Below are 8,468 nucleotides of genomic sequence, written 5' to 3'. Positions count from 1 at the left end.
TGCTCATATTATTAAGTCAACTGAGAAAAATGTAGTTAATACTTTATTTAACTTACCTAAAGTTAGATATCTTTTACTTGTATTACTTAGCACTCCATTACATCGCTTCGGCATGGTTTTGACTAAAGTAGCACATTGAGCGGGATTTATTTTAACCAATCAAAATTTTAACATTTCGACGACTTATGGGGGTATTCTTGTCTGGATTTTGAAAAAAATCGATTTTTTTTGCATATCTTGAAAGTTTAGACTTTCAAAATCATGACCTTGGGAGGATTTTTCAAAATTCGACTGATTTTCGGAGATACAGCCGATTTTGTGACGTGGCGTCCGTGTTCACTAGAATTGTCTCCTAAACTTTAAACGCGTTTTTCTCAAAATTGACTTTTTCGGAACGATACCAACGATTTCTCAGGTTCTACTGGACCGATTTACTTGAAATTTTTATAGAGTCTTCTTCATAGGCTTGTCTATGGTTGGAACTAGCCCCAAATTTTTATTTTTCTTATTTTTAAAAAATTCGAAATAGTCAGAAAAAGTGATCCAAAAAAACTCTTTTTCAGGCAGTCGCCATTTGGTGAAAAAAAATTCTTCCCACTTTTCCGTAGTTCCGGCCATTGCGCCATTATTGTCGCTTAATAATCTTTTTTTTTTGGTTTCAGATAACTAGGAGGGTTGAAATCATGGGTATGGTCACGTGGAAATTTTTAGAGACACCCCACTTCGTCAGCTCATAATTTTTGAAATTTTTTACTTTTTTCCGTTTTTAATTTTTTTCTGTACTCTTCTAAAATAACGATTATCCCTTGTGAAAGGACTGCTCCGATTGCAGTATTGGAAGCATCTGTCGTCAGAATAAAGGGTTTGTTGAAGTCTGGGAATACCAGAATTTCAGAAGATGTAAGCAAATATTGTATGTCATTAAATGATTTCAAGCCTTCCTCTGTTAGTCAAATTTGTATCCGTTTGGATTGACTTGCTTTTATTTGAGCATTTCCACCTCTAGTTAAATTGGTAAGTGGCTTGACAATTTTGCAAAGTCTTTTATAAATCTCCTATAATATGATGCTAAACCCAGGAAACCTTTTAATTCCTTAAGGTTAGCAGGTGCGGGAATTTTTTTAATAGCGGATATTTTGTCAGGATCTGGCAAAATACCTTCGCCGGTAACGATATGGCCTAGAAAATTTACTTCTGTTCTAAAAAATTTGGATTTTTCCAGATTGACTTTTAAATTTGATTTGTACAAAGGCATGAACACATCTTCAATATTTCGTAAGTGTTCCTCTTTAGTTTTTCCCATTATTATAATGTCATCGATATAAACGTAGCAGGCTTTTCCTATAAGTGTTTTGAGAACATCATTGATCATTCTCTGAAAAATGGAAGGGGCATTTTTAAGACCGAATGGCAACCTAGTAAATTCATATTTACCATTGGCTGTAGAAAAAGCTGTCTTTTTCCTTCATCCTGATTTGGTGGAATCCGGATGTAAGGTCGAGTGTAGTAAAATACTTACATTCGCCTAAGCTAGCGAGAGTGTTGTTTATATCAGGTATTGGATAGGAATCAGGTATAGTTATTGCGTTTAGTCGTTTAAAATCAACAACGAAAAGTATAGAGTCTTTTTTTCTCCCGATGGACCTGGTTTTTTGGAACAATCCACAATGGGGAGTTATACGGACTCTTTGAAGGCCTTATTACACCATTGTTTAGAAGTTCTTTTACTTGTTTTTCTACTTCGCCCCGTAGATTGGTTGGGTAAGGATGTGATTTTGTATATATCGGTTATTCACTTGTTGTTCTAATTTCTGCTAATACACTTGTGTCGATTTGTCCCACTGTCGGAGACTGGTCCGAAAAGTTCCGAATATTTATTTATCATTTCCTTAACTTCATGTTCATAAGGGTTTTCTTGAATATTATTTATTTGTTTAGAGATATTTTGTTTTAGTGGCAGTACCACATCCTTGAGGGCTATTGTGTTATTTTTCCTATTTATGATTGCTCCCAATTCTTTGAGGGTATCATCGCCAATGATGCCATTAAAGGATTTTAAATTGGGTAATGTAAGGAAATCAAAATTATTTGTAATACCTATACTTCCGAAGAATGGTCCACGTAGTTTATGAGTTATATTTACTTGACCTGTGGCTGAGTGAACCTTAAAATGACACTCAAGTTTCATTGAATTTTTTGAAAGTTTTTCGGAGGCAATCTTTTTATTAGCTCCCCTATCTACAAGGAACTTCGCGATATCCTCGTTCTTTAAAGTTAGTTCTAAATGGGGTAGGGTAGACAGGCGTCTGTCATAAAATTTATTGGACATTAAATAGTTTTGGGATTTCCTAGGGATATTTGAAGAATAATTGGATGGCCTTACTATAGGCGTATTGTTCGGTCGATTCAAATAGTTTATTCTTCGTGAGTGTATTGAAGGGTCCACCTCCATAGGGATTGGTGGTTTAGGATTGGTTGGTCTGGGTGGTGGCGGTGCTTGATTTTGCATGTTTTTATTATAGATTAAATTTTTTTCGGCAGGGTTTAATACCCTTGGTACAAATATTGGTTTTGGATTCATTTGATGTTTTTGCATTTGATTAGAGCTACCTCCATTTTTTGTATATATTGAATAGTTTCTTAAGTTAATGTTTTGAATTTCAAGGCAGGAAGCGTATGCTTCGGGTAGGTTGCTGGGGCGTTGAATGACCAGCATTCTAGACAATTCGCCGTTTAGGCCTCTGATAAATATATCAAGGGCTCGATTCCTATAGGTTTCCAGTAGAACATTATTTGTTTCTCTTGAATAATCATGACTCTTTATTTTGTTTATTATCAGCGATAGTTGGTGATTGACTCTTGCGTAGAATTGCTCTACGCTGAAGTGTTTTTGGGATAAGGTTCCTAGTTCGTGTTCTAGAGTCCTAAGGTCGCGTTTGTCTGCATAGTGTAGTGAGAAACAATTTTTGATTGTTCCCCAATCATCATTGAATATGTTGTATGAGATTAAGGCCGTATCTGCAGGGCCTTTAATTTTCTGCCTAATATGTCGTAGGATGGCTCTATACAGTGGCTTTGTTCTGACCACTTCGTAGTCCTGCAAAACAGATTTGACGTTGTGGATCCAGGATATGAATTGGATCGGATCTCCTTCGAATGTTGGGAGGTTCTTCACGCTGTCAGGTAATCTGCTAATTTCTATTAAGTCTGACTCAGTTAAATGAATATGGGTATTTGAAATAGAACTTTCGTTATGGGGACTAATTCTACTTTCTAACTGATTTATCCTATTGCTCAATATTTTTATACTCTCGCAACAAAGTTGCCAAAGAGAGTATTATAGTTTTGTTCACATAACGGTTGTTTGTAAGTCCTAAAACTAAAAGAGTCAGATATAGGGTTATATATACCAAAGTGATCAGGGTGACGAGTAGAGTCGAAATCCGGATGTCTGTCTGTCCGTCCGTCCGTCTGTCCGTCCGTCCGTCCGTCTGTCCGTCCGTCCGTGCAAGCTGTAACTTGAGTAAAAATTGAGATATCATGATGAAACTTGGTACACGTATTCCTTGGCTCCATAAGAAAGTTAAGTTCGAAGATGGGCAAAATCGGCCTACTGCCACGCCCACAAAATGGCGGAAACCGAAAACCTATAAAGTGTCATAACTAAGCCATAAATAAAGATATTAAAGTGAAATTTTGCATAGAGGATCGCATTAGGGAGGGGCATATTTGGAAGTAATTTTTTTGGAAAAGTGGGCGTGGCCCCGCCCCCTACAAAGTTTTTTGTACATATCTCGGAAACTACTATAGCTATGTCTACCAAACTCTACAGAGTCATTTTCTTCAGGCATTTCCATATACAGTTCAAAAATGGAAGGAATTGGATAGTAACCACGCCCACCTCCCATACAAAGGTTATGTTGAAAATCACTAAAAGTGCGTTAACCGACTAACAAAAAACGTCAGAAACACTAAATTTTACGGAAGAAATGGCAGAAGGAAGCTACACCCAGGTGTTTTTTTTTTAAATTGAAAATGGGCGTGGCCTCGCCCACTTATGGACCAAAAACCATATCTCAGGAACTGCTGGACCGATTTCAATGACATTCGGTATATAATATTTTCTTAACACCCTGATGACATGTACGAAATATGGGTGAAATCGGTTCACAACCACGCCCTCTTCCAATATAACGCTATTTTGAATTCCATCTGATGCCTTTTCTGTATAATACGAGTATATATGTACTTTAGGAACCAATGATGATAGCGGCATAAAACTTTACAAAAATACGGTATTTGAAAAATATGTAAATGACGTATAATGAAATCTCGATTATCACTTTATCATGCGAGAGTATAAAATGTTCGGTGACACCCGAACTTAGCCCTTCCTTACTTGTTGATTGTTCTATTTGTGCATTAACAGCACCTGTTAAGTGTGTAATGTGATTTACAATTTCGATTATTTATTGCTTTAACATTATGATACTTTATATATATTTATTGCTATTAACAATTTTTCAGATTTTTTATATATCGGGTATAAATTTTATTTGCTTATTAAGATTTTTAATATTTTTTTATATATCGGGTAGTTATAATAATACTTAAAATTTATTTGGCCGATATTTATTGCTATGCAATATTTTTAATATATCGGGTAGTTATAATTTTTATGAAAGCTTAATATTAACTTACAGGAGTATCAGCATCAACTTTGTCATTCTCTTTGGACGGTCCACTTGGTCCTGTTTGAAGCGTTAGTCCTCTACTGGGGGGTGGATGACGTCACTCCAGGCGTTGATTTGGCGGCTTCTTGTTTCAGTTGCCCACTTTATAAGTATTTTTAATTTGATTTGTCAAACACTTAGCTTTATTGTTTAACAAATCTAAAGATATGTCACGACACTTGACGCGGCGTTTTTTGCGTACACTTGTAATTAAATTTCCGAACAAGGTTTTAAATACTGTTTTTGATGACTTATGTCAAACTCGACTGAACTTTCTATAAAAATTAAATTCCATCGTTTATCCTTCTGAATAATGATATTTGTGCGTACAGATTCACTTTAATACTTTTGGTGTAGGCAACTTCAAGTTTTTTAAAGTTCTCGGGCGCCAGTTAATGGTTGCCAACAGATGATTAATAACACGCTGTTTTGAATGGTGAAGTTGAACTCAACTTTCTTTATTAAACACATTTCTTTTATACAGAATTTGCTTATTTACTATAAACTTACATATGTACGAATTCTTACTTACTAGTACTTATTTCTATATACTCTATAATGATAACGTAAGCAATAATTATAGCAAAACAGCAAACCTCAGTTTGGTCGAGAAACGGCTTAGTACATTGCGGCGGCACGGCTTCCGTTCTGGTTTAGTGCCGACGAAATGTGCTGTTGTTGTAAATTTTGGAAATTAACTTCATTGAGCAATGATATTGTATATTTACAGAATATTGCTGAATTGAGTAATATCGGTATAGTATTTTGCTAGCTACGACAACTTTGTTGTTGTACATTTTGTTAGCTATGCTAGCTGTGATAACTTATATGTACCATATATACCTACTATACGTTTCTGCCAGTTCCCCCCCAAATTTTTAGAGACTGTACAGAATAGTTTTGTTTCTACCCATGTCCATCACTTGTATCATTTGAAATCCTATCACCTAAATTTAATTTGTGTATTGAAAAAACAGCCAAATATTCCCGTCTATCTTCACAAAATTAACCCAAATTTGAACTACTAAAATTTTGATTATTTGAAGGTGGCCGGCCACGCCCGGAAAAGAATAACCATTTTTTAACAAATGCCTATATATTCTCGGTCCTGAAGCATGAAAGATTACAGCCGATGTAATGTCTGACCTTGACCAATGTATATTTCTGATCTTTTGTAAAAACCTTTTTCATTACGGACCTGACTTGAAGTTATAAATTTTTGTTTTCCTTGACAATTACATGTTCTACATCGCTAATACGGTTTTAAGCTCAGAAGTCGTGGAATGCTTTATACTTTTCATGAAAAGTACTGTCACATTTTTTAAAGGTTTGGATATATATGTACATATATAAATATAATATTTGTAACTATAGTCATACAACATTATAATTTAGACTAAGGTCACCCCAAAGAATTGATGCGCAATAAGGAGTATTAACACAAACGCTTGATACCAAGAGTATACATGGTGTCTACATACATAGTAACATATGTATAACTATCTTATTCAGTAGAAATAAACAGTGTTTCATATGATGTGCAACCAAAAGTAACTCACTAAGTTTGAACATCTGCATTTGCAAGAGCAGTATTAAAAAGCGGTGGTTCTTGTTCTTGTGCACGAGAAATTTAGACCAATTCCACAACAGAAACTCCTTACCACAAAAACTACAGCATAGCAAATAATGCTACCGATCACTTGCTATAATTTTCGCGCAAACAAGTTTGTTTTAGGTCTATTCAATGGTAAAAACGTAAAATTTCTATTTATCAGAATATGAGGGCTCTTACTTCTTTTCTTCAAAAGTGGAAAGTAATTTTAATGAAGGCACTGCATTGGGGCTTAGTCGTCTTCTTTTAAGGGGGAAGTTTGCTTTAGAAGCTTCAAAAAATCGATTTTTTTTTTGCTTAAGTCTCTTTAAAAATTATCTAAGAATATGTCCCCAAAGTTATAGATGGTAATTCGAAATATTGTCGAAGCTAGAAAGGAAATAGTAACCGAGCGTCTAGCAGATACATATATGAGCGCTTGGGCAAAAAGCGAAATCTTTGACGCGCGATTTCTCGGTCTTTCATTTTTACGATTTGGAATTGGAGCAAAGTTTATTATCTTTGGCATTAAATTATCTTCTATTTAAACTAAAAAAGACTAAGAAAAGTCAAGTTTGAACATATTTTTAAACAACATAAAGTAAAATTTTTTTGGTCAAAAACCATTTCTTTCAATTTTTAAAAATTTGTATTTACAATTTTACACTTTTTTTTGGAATTATTTAGTTTAACTAGAAAATGAGTTATTAACAAATATGAATCTTCTTGAATATTTTGTTTCTGATAGAAAGTATGACCTGCATCCTGCCCGCCGTCCAACAAATGCACATGCGAGATGCATCGGGCAATTGCTTCCCAAAGGCAGAATATCAAAGATTTTGTATCCAAACAATTTTCGAATGATGTTTAAATATATAACTATAAACCCTACAAATTTCGCTTCATTCAATTATTTCCTTCCCTCCCAAAAAAATCCTCAAAAAAAAAAAACGATTTTTTGAAGCTTCTAAAGCAGGCTCCCCCATTAAGGGGGGATTTTTTTATTTCCTGCGCTTTAAAATGTAGCTCCCATATTCTCGATGACAAACTGAGTTTGACACCACATCACCTTATTCTCTTTTAGTATAGGCAATACTCTAAGCAAAAATATTTGTTCAAATATTTTGGAGAACAAAGACAACAAACTATATGAAGTGATTTCGTTCTCGGCTTTACCTGGTTTGAACTTCATCACAATTTCAGCACACTTCCAGTGAGTAGAGAGTTGGTTAAGCCTTAATATTGAATTATAGATAAGTGTAAGAAACATAATTCCTTTTTTAGGCAAGCACTTAGCTACTTTGGCATTAATTTTCCGCGGGCATAATATTGGTAGAGACAGTTGGCATGGTATGTCAAGAAATTCGTATTTATTTAAAAACAATTTTGTTCGTTTGAAATTTTTGGAATAAATGTAATAAATTGAGCTAACCCAATGACAATATACTTATCAAATAAGCGTAAGGAAAAACAACTAAGGAAGAGCTAAATTCGGGGGCAACCGAACAAAGTCAAAAGTCAACTATAGATCCTAGGGTCCACATATTTGGTACCTAGGGGCCTGAACAGTTGTGTTTGAATTTAGATAATTTTTGGTGATAAGGCGGTATACTTTAAAGAAAGAAAATATTAATGCCAAATTTAATCCCGTTATATTAATTAGAGGAAAATGATTCATTGTTTCAATTTAAAATGTTGGAAATTAAAATTGTGTTTCATGGGAAGTAAGCGTGGTTGTAGTCCGATTTCGGCCATTTTTACAATGAGAGATAGGAATATGAGTAGAATGCCACGTACTTAGTTTAGTGGAAATCGGTTGGTCGGGTCCCGAAATTTGAAATTTTAGCAAAAAGTGAGGGGTGCTACACCCATCGTTCAATTATCACTCCTGCTCTATAAATATTCATACCATACCGGAGGTAAAATTTAAAGTCTCTGACGTAATTGGTTATTAATTTATTGCGCTTTTAGTAGTTTTAAACAGTTCCGTTATATGGATCGCTCACTATCCATATATCCGGGTTATCTTCCGATTTCATCCATTTTCTCATTGTCGGTAGGAGTTTCAATAATATTTGAGATGAGTAAATTTGGTTGTTGTAGCTTAGTAGTTTAGGACATACATATGTTTATTATATTTATTA

The sequence above is a fragment of the Bactrocera tryoni genome, chromosome 2, assembly GCF_016617805.1.
Source record: "Bactrocera tryoni isolate S06 chromosome 2, CSIRO_BtryS06_freeze2, whole genome shotgun sequence".
In the NCBI taxonomy this organism is placed as follows: domain Eukaryota; kingdom Metazoa; phylum Arthropoda; class Insecta; order Diptera; family Tephritidae; genus Bactrocera; species Bactrocera tryoni.
This window is presented reverse-complemented; position numbering follows the sequence as displayed.